A 12,456-nucleotide genomic window follows, 5' to 3' on the forward strand; every position below is an offset into this window, starting at 1 on the left:
ACCAACCAGCACAACTTTGCGATGTGGGAAGAAACTGGAGTGTCCAGGAAATTGGTGCTTTTATTTATTCTATTTCTTCTTCCATAAATTGTCCTGGCCTCCCAACAAACAAGCTCTGGTCAATAAGGATAGAGGTCAAATCGCTCAAGAACTGTGGTCAGCTCTGGTGATAAAAGCATCTTTCTACAGCTTGTGCTCGAGGCATCAATATTAAAGATTAAACTTCAGTGGTGGAAACAAACCTGGCACATTTCTGGACTAGAACTACTCTATATTCGTGTGTCCACTTGGACAAAATGTCTGTGGATTGCCTTGGACTTCCACGGTAACAGGGAAGCCCCTCGTGATTTTTCTGTAGATCAGTAGGGTAAGTAATCTTGATTGTATCCAGCCTTACTGAAGGCAAAGAAAGAGAGCGATTTTAATACAAAATACATGCCCACAGGATTTTTTTTAATGAAGAGATAAGTATATATTTTTACTTCTGGATCAGAAGTTGCTCCAATGATATATTACAGGGTGGTCCCTATTCATCACCAAATGGTTATGTTTGTAAATATCAAAGTCAGTCTTCAGACCAGCCCAGAGCAAATTCTTATGGGAATGAAAAGAATCACTATGCAAGGTACCCAGTAACATATGTTACTGTGCATTTCTCGTTGCAAAGTAAGAGTAGTGTGTAACTAATGGAGAGAAAATACTTCAACCAGGCAACCTCTCAAAAGGGGAGAACCCTATCATTTATTTAAGCATTACACACAAGGATTTCCTTTGCTCACTTCCCTGGCTTTTCCCTCTGAACTAATGCCTAATATTTGAATAACGATCACTTAAATAACCAACATGAAGCGATAGCTATGCTATACTGGCATTTGATTTTGCATTACTCTATTGGTGAAGATGCTAATTAAAAATCACTGGTGTTTACTCAGCTCATGTAGCCTCAGGCAATCATATTTCTGCTAAATAAGCCCAACTGCTAAATAATGGTTTGTTACACTGTGATCTTTGGGGCTCTTTAACTTACCCTAACCCTGCCACCCAGGCTTTTAGCAAACTGACAGAACACAATAGGAAAGGGTGGTGTTGATTTTAGAAAAAAAATTGATGTTATCTGAAGTATGGAAAGAATGATGTAGGTGAAAGGTTAGTGAGGGATTTCCATTTTTTGGGGGGGATATTTGCAAAAGAGGAATTTCAGATGTTTGATAACGTACCTTAAACCAGTTTATACTTAATTAGAATGCTGGTCAATGACTTACTGAAGACTGGGAAATAAATGCAAATCATTTTAAGCATCAGAGCAGGGTAGCTCAAGGAACTCAATGTCAACTGATCATTAGATCATCTACTGGGAAGTTGAGCATTCAGTACATCAGCCTGCTGTAGCTCAGAGCCAGTCTTACTCCATTGCTTATCATCCCATAGGGCCCTGAAAAATGTCCTTTCCTAGGTATTTACCAGTCTTGAAAACTGCTAATGAATCTTGGACCATCATTTCAATCCAGGTAATTCAAACAAAACTTAGTCCCCTTTCTGTTCCTTTAGCCAACAAGTTTAATTCTATGTCCCCTGGTTACCAGTCCTTATCTCCCTCACCCTCACTGTACTCACTGGTGGAAACAGTTTTATCACCAAAACTGACCATAATTTTGAACAGCTCTAAACTACTTGCAACCTTCCCTCGCTCCAAGGAAAATAGCTCATCTTCTCTTGTAACCCCACGTAATCAAGAGACCTCATTTTTGCTGAGGTTCTAGTTAATCCAATCGACATCTCTCCCAGGCCACAATTTTCTTGCTAAATTGGATAACACAGCCACAGTTCAAATTAACCCAACAATTAAGGCCTCCTTGTTTTTGTGTACTATTGTCCAATTATCACATCTATAAGGACATATGCTTCAAAAATATGCCCTGCTGCCTTCAAAACTTTGCCTCCATTAATCTCCTCATTTGGTGCTTTGCTTCCCCTAATGCTGGGCTATTTTATTTGTGTTCTTTCTCCCCATTCTTCCAAACTGTATAATGGTGGGAGTGGCTGAACCATCCACATGTAAAACAAGGCCATGACCATTTGGAACAATGCTTGACAGTGCATTGAGATACAGTCCCTTTGAGATGCTTTGATAAACATGTCACTAGAATTCTCACTATTTCAATGAAGGGAATACCATGACTTAAACATCCAGGTACTCAGGGAGAATCTGAAAAGTGTGTGCTTTTCCATAATCTGCTTTGCTTTGGTGTGTAACAGACCCATAATGTAAATTTCCTTGTTGGTTGTTTGTCACCAGGCCATCACAGTGCAGCCCCGGGTGCTATGGTTTTAATCAGTGTCAGAAAGTAAAACTGACAGCACCTTCCTGTGATCTTCTGTTGCTTCCTCAATCCAGCTTCCCTGCGAGATACAGGCAGAACAGCACCAGACTTGGCTGCTTCACAGGAGAAGCAGTAAACTCTCACAGCTCAATAGGTACCTGAGGTAATTGATCGGATTCAGCAAAAAACTTTGCAAGAGCTGCTGAACAACTCCTGAGATAATGAACAGAAAGTCCAGGAGCAAATGCAGCACAAGCTGTCAATTAGTAGGTTGGTATTCAAATAGATTAAACCTAGATGTATCACAGCCTAGACGTTCAATGCATTCAACACCTTCAGATTTATCCCAAGTACTTTTATTTAAGGTGAGTTTTATTTCTTTTATTTGAAGGCAGGATTGTAACGAGGCTCTGGGAAATGCAGGAGAGGAGGAAGATTTTTATAAAGGACATACTTGGAAAGCAGACAAATCACAGGCTGAGCCAGTCTTGAGCTTTCCTGGCTGTCTTGTGTGCCCTACCCAGTTTGAGCCTGATTCCCCTATCATGTATTCTTACCTCTCTCTCAGATTGTTTCTCAGTAGTAATATTGTGAGAGGCAAGAGTTTTTGTAGTAGTTTAAAAGAATGTTCAATTTGTGGCCAAGAACCACCCCCCCCACCGCCACCATCTTTCATTCCATAAAGGGAGTCTGTGCAACTCATGCAAGGTTGCAGAAACCAAATGACTGGTACTTGGAGTGACAGCAGAGGTACTACTGAAGCAGGGTCACAGCTCATTAAAAGAACTAACATGGGCTTTTCTCAATGTTGTAAGATACAGTGATTCCAACCTTACAGCTCTTCTATTGTTTGCTGATGTGCTCATGTTACATCGGGGTAGATATTCAAGGTACTTTTTATTAATTCAGATTGTGTTCTAAATAAATAATAATATGTCCTGACTTTCATCCTATCACAGATATTCCCATTTTCCCTTTTCCTCTTCACCCTCCCACCTCCCCCACCAATCACCAGTCCTTTGCAGCTATTTCTCAGCTCATCCATCATTTTATTACTTCATCCTTTGCTCTTGTCCCCAGTGCTACATTTTCTACCTTGGTGACCACCTTCCTTTGCCAAACCCCTCAAGAAATTACCCCTGCTCTGGATATGCTTGCTTTTCTTTGTCCACTCTGTATAATGCACCAGGAAAGGCCTTGATTAATTCCTGTGCCTTGGGTCTTAGACACAACAGGATTTATAAGCAGCAGGCTCATGGCCAGGACAATCACTGGCATGCCCAACAACCACAGATTACCACATTACTACTGACACCCAATTAATATCTTGGTTAATCCATTTTACTGATGTTGGTTGAGAGATTAATACTGGTAAGAACACCAAGAGAACTCTTTGTTCCTCATTGAATAATGCCATACAAAAGAAACACAAGATGTAGACAGGAAGATGGATATATTCAGTAGCCATACATCATCCTTCCTTCCGTTACAGTTGAGGAGGTCAGAGCACCTAAGAGAAACTTTCATGGTCGCAGGGAGAATATGCAATTCTACATTGACAGCTGAAAGGGAAGAAAGTGGCTGACAGGCATAATTTTGTAGAAATCCATGAATATACAATTACTTTAAAAAAAACACATTGAATAGGAAGATCTTCCGATCACTAAGGCCTGCTTAAGACAGTTTCCAAGATTCAAAGAAATATTAACTTGACCTATTGCCTGTTTGATTTGTTTCAGGCCTGACTTGACTTAATACCAGGTGATTCTGTGAGAAAGGTGAGTCACCTGTCTGTTTCTAGTTAGCTTGAAATTAAAATTCATGAATCCTGTGCCTTTATTGCAATCTATCTGAACGTATTGTGAAGTTAATATGAGTACTGAATGCTTTAAGTAATATACTAGGTACTAATATCTTGGAAGTAAATTCTTTTAGCAATGTACTTGGCTCAGGTAAAATAAGCATTAAAAATAAATCAAGCTTAGCAAAAACACAAATACACTGTTGTATTTATTTAAATGGGTACTTGAACTTTTGCAAAACACCACCATAATTATAATTTTGGATAATTTAAAGATCATGTGTTGTTGTTTGTGTCCAACTGTACTCACCACTGTGGCTGCTTCCTATCAGTTTGTACAAACAAACTGAATCCCATCACCATTTTACAAAGGGATAATATTGAAACTTCACAAGAATGGATCCTTTTAACTTCAGTTTACACTTTTAAACTGGCTAAGAGAGAAATATCTTAAAATCTTTCGAATCAGTTTCTTTATTTGTTCTTTGAAAGCTTACTTTGAACATAGTTCTTGTTTAACTTTGAAATATGGCCATGTAATAGGTGGTGATAATTTGATAAAACCAGGATTTTCAGATGGCCAATAGGAAATAAGGATTTATTTTCATTCTCCAAAGCCTGCATATCTGTGGTTCCTGCACAAGAAGCAACTGGCATTCAAGGGCTTACTATGCCACTCTAACTGTGGTGCAGAGGGTAGAGCTCTGCCTCTTAGTCTGGAGACCTGGGCTCGATCCAGACCTGGGGTACTGTCTGTATGGAGTTTGCACATTCTCCCTGTGAGGTCCTCCATAACAATAGGTTGTTAGGTTAACTGGCCACTGTGAAGTATGTAGGTGAGTGGTGGAATCAGAGGAGAGTTGATGAGAACAGGTACTCAAGAAGGGTAGTTGAAGGCTGGCATGAACTTGGTGGGCCAAAATGTCTATTTCCCTGCTGTATTTTCCGATGATTGACAGATGGAAAGTCTACTCACTCTTTACCAGGAGTAACAGAGATGAATTCAAATTTTTTAAGATCAGCATGAATGAGTTTGGAAATTGGTTTATGAAATAGTGATATATTTTTTAGGTTGTTCAATCAACATTTTAATTATAAAAAAGGGAAAATCAGCAGATGCTGGAAATCCAAGCAACACACACAAAATGCAGGAGGAACCCAGCAGGCCAGCAGCATCAATGGAAAAGAATTTTGGGCCGAGAGCCTTTGGCAGGGCATCTTAGTTATTACTCTTTTTTCTGGGAAGATCTTATGACTTCGAATGCATCTGTCCTGGTTTTAAACTGATTAATGCTTATTAATGAAGTCTCTTGAATTAATCTCTGTTTGTGCAGAAATGGCCAATTTTAAAAAAGGTTAATCTACCTGTGTTGATAATCTGATCATTGGACTCTACAGGCACCATCTGATCTGCTGGGTGTTTTGACAGCTCTTTTTCATTTCAGCTTTCCAGCAACTGGTGCGCTCTGCATCTCATAATACCAACAAAATCTTTTGTTTCTTTTTTACTCTCTTATTGCTTCTTCCAGCTATTAAAACCATAGAAAACATAGTGTCACATGGACAGGTTTGATCTGCATTCAATCACAAACATTTCCCCTATTTTCTCTGCAGCTCTACTCTAATTGCTATGTTTTTGTAACTCCAGAAATTAATTGAAAGAAAAAAATGGGAGCCCGGAGATAACTCGTGTATGTTTAGTTTCATTTTACTTTTAGTGATGCAGATTCATGATGTAGTGGCGTAATGACGTATGCCATTCACATACTTTTACATATAAACCATAATGAATTATGTAAACAACAAAGAAAGCTTAATCAATTAATATTACTCAAATATTATAGAAATATTGAATACAAAACACTCCTCCCTGTTTAGCAATAAATTCCAACTCAATATAAGACCATAAAATCATAAAATATAGGAGCAGAAGTAGGCCATTTGGCCCATTGCGTCTGCTGCACCATTTCATCATGGCTGATCCGATTTTCCTCTCAGCCCCAGTTTCCTGCCTTCTCTCTGCTTCCTTTCATGCCCTGTCCAATAAAGAATCAACAACTCTCAGTCCCCTCATAAGGCAACACCTGTCAAGAGAAAGTTCACCCCGGTGCTGGAAGCTATGATGAGCTTGGATTTCTGCTGTACATTTCAGCTACTTTGGATGGCCATGTAGACCTGAGATAGGGTGGGGTCTTTTCTGGTTTCCCTTTGTATCATCTCTGCAGTAATGAGACTTCCGATTTGCATTAGGAAGAATATGTCAAGAGGCCTGTCCTCTTCTGTAAGTTTTTCAGGTACTTCCTTTTCCATGGGAAAACAGGATAATCCATCAGCATATCCATGATTAATAGTCTTCTTGAATTCAATCTTGTAATTATGTCCTCGAAGAAACAGATCCCATCTCTGTATTTGTTATGTTGCCGTTAGTGGAATACCATTCTGTGGATTGAAAATGGACACGAGTGGTTGATGACCCGTAATGAGGGTAAATTCTCTCTCGTACAAATTCTGGTTGAAACGTTTTACACCCTGAACCAGACTCAGGGCCTCTCTGTCAACCTGTACGTAACTTTTCTCTGCAGCCGTAAGAGAATGTGATGCAAAGGTTATGGGGTGTTCAGTTCCATCACTCATAACATGCGACAAGACTGCTCCTGCACTATAAGGTGAGGCAAGCTTCACAGGACGATCTGGATCATAATATGTGAGTATACATTGAATTCTCCAACTTATGGTAATTCCCTCCCCCTCCCTTCCTCTATCCCTATGTCACTCTGCCCCCTCCCCCAGCTTCCTATCACCTCCCTCATGGTTCTGCCTCCTTCTACTACCCATTGTGCTTTCTCCTATTCCTTCTTCACCTTTCCTGCCCATCCCCTCCCTGCTTCCCCTCCCCCACCACTTGATTTTTCCCCTTACTGGTTTTTCACCTGCAGCTGACCAGCCTTCTCCTTCCCACCCTCCCCCCATCTTCATTATAGGGCCCCTGCCCCCTCCTTCTTCAGTCCTAATAAAAGGTTTCGGCCTGAAACGTTGACTGTTCGTTTTCACAGATGCTGCCCGACCTGCTGAGTTCCTCCAGCGTTTTTCTGCGTGTTGCTTTGACCCCAGCATCTGCAGAATATTTTGTGTGTGAGTATAATGTCTGATGTCACCATTTTCTTTACCTTTTTGTAAGTACCTCACACTGCTTTGCTATTTCTTCCTAATCTGTAGAAATGAGTTCAAGGGGTGGAGCACCAGGTTTGGCAGGAACCTGTTTTAGGTATTGAACCTGTTATATTCAATGGTGTGACCACAGTAAATGATGCATGGTTTAAAGAATTCACAATTGCTGCTTCATGCTCTGAGCTCATAACCTTCTATTCTTTTTCACACTGTCTATTATTATCCTCACTGGTAACAATTATGTCATTCAGGTGCTTGGGCAGCCTTGAAGCACCTGGTCCACAGGTCTCTGCAGAGTACAGGGGCAGAGCCCTTTGTGAGTGTTTATAGTGAGATACACTTTGGACTCTTCTTCCATTTCCATTTATACATTCGAGTACAAGCTCAATATAGCTGGCTGGTTCTTGTATTTCACTGTTATGAATGTCATTCCCACAGAAGCTGACTTTTCTCCAGTATAAGTTCTTAGTTTGAAATCTGCAGGCTTCATTTCAGTATCTTTGAAATGCCATTCAAACTCATTTGTGGAAAGACTGAAACAGCCAGGCCAGTGTTTAATTCTATTTTAATTAATTTGCCATTCACTTAAATTGCAAGCCATATTGCTTGTCTCTTGTTAGTTTTAATATTGTAAATGTCAAGGCTACTTAGTCCTGTGTCACTGTTATCATTATCAGATTTCTCATCAGCCGCATGTAAATCTTTTTGAAGATGCAACTTGACTTTTTATCTTTGTCTCTTCCCTGTGCTGTCCATTGATTTTTGTCTGCCCATCATGTTCATTGTATGTGTCCTATTTTGTTGCATTTTCAGTAAGGTTCACATTAAAACCTGCATTGGTCTGGTGTGCATGAGCCCATGCCATAACGATAACACAATTTGTTCAGCCAGGCGGGTTTCTGTTTGGATGTTGCAATTTTGTTCACACTCACTTTCATTCCCGACTGCAACTCAATTGCCGCTCTGTCTGTTGTTTCCATTGATACAGTGATTTCTACTGCTCTTTTAGATGTGAGTTTCGCTTCAGTTAAGAGCTGTTTTTGAATGCTTTCTTGTAAGATTCCACAAAATAAATGATTTTTTGGTGCATCAAATAAGCCCATCACTGAGATGACAATGCTTAGACAATTTCTTCAGTTCAGCCACATCAGCGGAAATGGAGTCCCCTTCCTTGTCCTGGGTGATGGGGATCCTTAGTGATAGACGCTGCCTTCCTAATACACCGCTCCTTGAAGATGTTTGGATACTACGGAGGCTGGTACCCATGATAGAGATGACTAATTTTATAAGCTTCTGCAACTTATTTCAATCTTGTGCAGTAGCACCCCCCACCCCATACCAGACGGTGATGCAGCTGGTCAGACTGCTCTCCATGGTACATTTGTAGAAGTTTCTGAGTGTTTTAGTTGACAAACCAAATCTCTTCCTAATGAACTATAGCCACTGTCGTGCCTTCATGTAGCTGCAGCAATATGTTGCATCCAGGTTAGGTCCTCGGAGATATTGACACCCAAGAACTTGAAACTGCTCACCCTCTCCACTTCTGATCCCTCTATGAGAGAACAATAATATGTTCTTATTCTTATAGCTTGAAATCAGATAGATTTTTTTCCCACTTTCTATAAGTCCTTAATTATTAACAGCTTATAAGCAATGTTAATGATAACGGTAATCTTCAATCTCTGTGTTCCCCAGTTTCTCACCTCAGTTTCTCCGGTGAAAAGAACTAAAGCAATACTAACTAGAATGGTGACTGACCTTTGGATTTATCTGCCACTAAGATGAAACCATTTTTAAAACAGTCAAGCAATTTTGTGTCAAGTCACTCACATGAGTTACTTCCAGTTGGTGCCAAAGCAAACTGAATTTTAATATAACACCTAATTGTTATTTATTAATCTTCCCTTAACGGGGTGTTAACTTAGGAATAAACTCAAATAAATGAGTGTCAGGCTGAATATATGAGCAATGTCTGAAAAAGAATACATTTCACAGTGAAAGTGAATCTTGATTTGAATCATTAACTTACTCTCAGCTCATTAAATAAAACAAATACACACTAATATGAAAGGGTCTAGTCACATACCAGCTCAGGTATCTTGTTCTGTGTAAACTTTCAATACTGATTGGAGAAATCTGTGACCCAATTTGACAGAGGGCACATAAAATAAAAACATCAATCACCATGAACATTGTTGTTAAAACTTGATTCTTTCAAATTGTACATCTCATTCATTTACAGGGCCATTGCTGCATTTGACTGCACTGACTTTACCTCAGCTTGCTGTCATTAACTCTAACTTGCAAGTCACCTCCGTGTTCAAAGACGACAGCTGCAAGAGTCTACAGTCCAGAAAAGGACATTATGTGAATACTTGTGTTCAGTAAATAGCAATTCTGACCTATTTGCTATTTATATTTCCTCTCTTCACTCATGAACTGAATAACTTTGTAGTTAAGCTTTTTTTTAAGGTACTCACTCACAGCTCACTTCATAATTTCCAGCCCAGTTTGTCCAGGTGTCCCCTGTTCTGTACAATGCCCATTATTTCTGAACTTTCAGAAATTAAAACTAAAAAGCACAGTCACATCTGGAAAACCTCTTTGCTAAAGAGTTCAAACTGAACAGAAAAGTGGAAAATTTGGCCTAATTTTTAATTGTAAATTATTGATAAGGAGACAATCCGAACTAGTAAATAATATTTAAAGAACATGGCTCCTTCACCAAGCACAAAGTGTAAAAAGTTAATTTTTCACTTATGGAGATAGGAAGGTCTCATCTGGATGAGTTGAACTTCACTCAGATTAGTTTTTCTTGGTACAGATAAAACACATTATAACTGTAGTTTCAAATAGCTCGTGGGATTCGAAATGCATGGTTACAGCTGTAAGTCACATCCTCCTTCTTTGGATCTGCTTAATGGCATCTTGTTTTCAGAGATATTTTCACTCTTTCTGCATTGCCCTAGAACAGAAGAACAGAATTACAGAATGGTCGCAGCAAAGAAGGCTATTCAGCCCATCGAGCCTGCACTGGCTGATAATTTAGTCTTATTCCGACACCCACCCCCCAAAGCCTTATGAATTCTTTCCTTTCACATACATATCCAGTTCCCTAATGTACACAACATAGAATCTGCTTCCAGTGATTTCCTAACGCTAACTATTCCCAGATAAAATAGTTTTGCTTCACTTTTGATTTTTTTTGCTGTTTTCTTTAATTTTACCCATTGGATATACACCTCTCACCCAATGCAAACAGTTCTTTTTCTTCTGCCTATTACACAAAGCAGAGAGTGGGGATAAATAGATCCTTTACCATTTGCCATCATGTGGCTAGTGGGATATGGCAGGGATTGGTGCTGCCTGCCTAAATGTCATATTTTTTTTGAGTTTGCTCATAACACTAAACATCGGTAAGTTGAGTAAGTGAGCAAGAACATGACAGATGCAACACAAGATGGAGAAATGTGAAGTCATTCACTTTGGTGCACTAAAGGGAAAAACAGGGAACCTTTTAAATGGTGAGATGTTGACTAGGGTGACGATGGCTATGAGAACATAGATGTGCATACACCAATTATTGCAGCACCAACCACTCTCAGTGTAAAAAGTACTTTCAAGTTGCCTTTATAGTCCCCTCTCCCAACTTTAAAAGCGTGTCCTCTGATGTTTCCACCCTGGGGAAAAGACTCTGTTAACCGTATTTATGCCTCTCATTAATGTAAAAATCTCTATCAGGTCTGTAATGCTCTCGGGAGAACAAGCCAAGTTTTTCCAACATATCTTTATAGCTCATGTCCTTTAATCCAGGCAGAATCCTAGTAAACCTCTTCTGCACTGTTTCAACAATCTCCACATCCTTCCTATAATTGGGCAATCAGAAATGTATACAATATTTCAAGTGCAGTGTGACTAAAGTTTTATATAGCTGCAGCATGACTTCCTTATTCAACACCCCTCCCAATGAAAGCAAACATTCCATCCACTTTCTTTAACACCTTATCCATTTGTATAGCTACTTTCTGTGAGCAATGGAGCTGGACCCCAAGATCCCTCTGTATATCAATGCTATAACGGGGCCTACCAATATACTTTCTCCTTCCGTTGAATCTCCCAAAGTGCAACAGTTCAAAATCACACAATAGGATTGGTTTAACTTAGTGTTGTGGCTTGCGGAGACAACATGGGCTGAAAGGTTGTTTATGTGCTACACTGTTTCATGTTCTATGTACCATCTCATCAATTTCTAGGAGGGTTGATAGGGATGATGTTTTCTCAGATTACGTTGTCCGAGTAGTTTAGGACCAAGGAGCACAGATTCAGATTCAGAGTCAGAGGCTGCTGTTTAGGGCTGAGATGAGGAGAAATTACATTGCTCTGATGGACAAGCTTTGGAATTCCCTATCCTAGCTGACTGTAGAGTCTATCATTGAGAACAGGGATTGATGGATTTCTGAACATTACAGGAATTGGAGGATACATTTGGTTGTGGTACTAAGGTGAAAACTCAACCATCAGATTGGTTAAACGTATAGTAGGACTCAAGGGCTGAATAGCCTACTCCTACTCCATTCTTCCTCATTTTAGTTATCTCCAACATATCTACTCACTATCTCCTCTGTTGCATGATGAGAACTGGCATCTCCAATCTCCCCACATAACATTTTTGGCAGAAACAAAAGCCTGCTGGAAACATTCAGCAGGTCAGGAAGCATCTGAGGAAAAAAAAAACCAGAGTTGATGTTTCAGGCTGCAAACGCTTCATCAAAATGGGGCAAGCACAGAAATTAGTTTTTTTTTTAATTGCGGGGGGAGTGGGGGAGGAGTAGATAGAGTAACGATTCATCAATGGGACTAAACTAGGGTTATTGTGGTGATACTGTCTTAAATAGACATCCATTTCACAGATTAATCGAAACAGAAAGAAATGGAAACAAAGCTTCCAAGTGCTTATTAATCACTTTGTCAACCTATCCTGCCACCGTGCACAGATAACCCCAGATTTCTACTTTCCAGCCCCCATTTTGGTGTTGTGCATTTTAATTTATTTTTTCTCTCATTTTTCCCACTAGTAGGTAAAACTACAAATTTCCCTGCAAGTTCCCTCTGACATCAATCTACCATTTCACCAGTCTGACAATAGCTCTCTAAAATCTGTTGTTA

This window comes from Mobula birostris, chromosome 6 (assembly GCF_030028105.1).
Source record: "Mobula birostris isolate sMobBir1 chromosome 6, sMobBir1.hap1, whole genome shotgun sequence".
NCBI classification, from domain to species: domain Eukaryota; kingdom Metazoa; phylum Chordata; class Chondrichthyes; order Myliobatiformes; family Myliobatidae; genus Mobula; species Mobula birostris.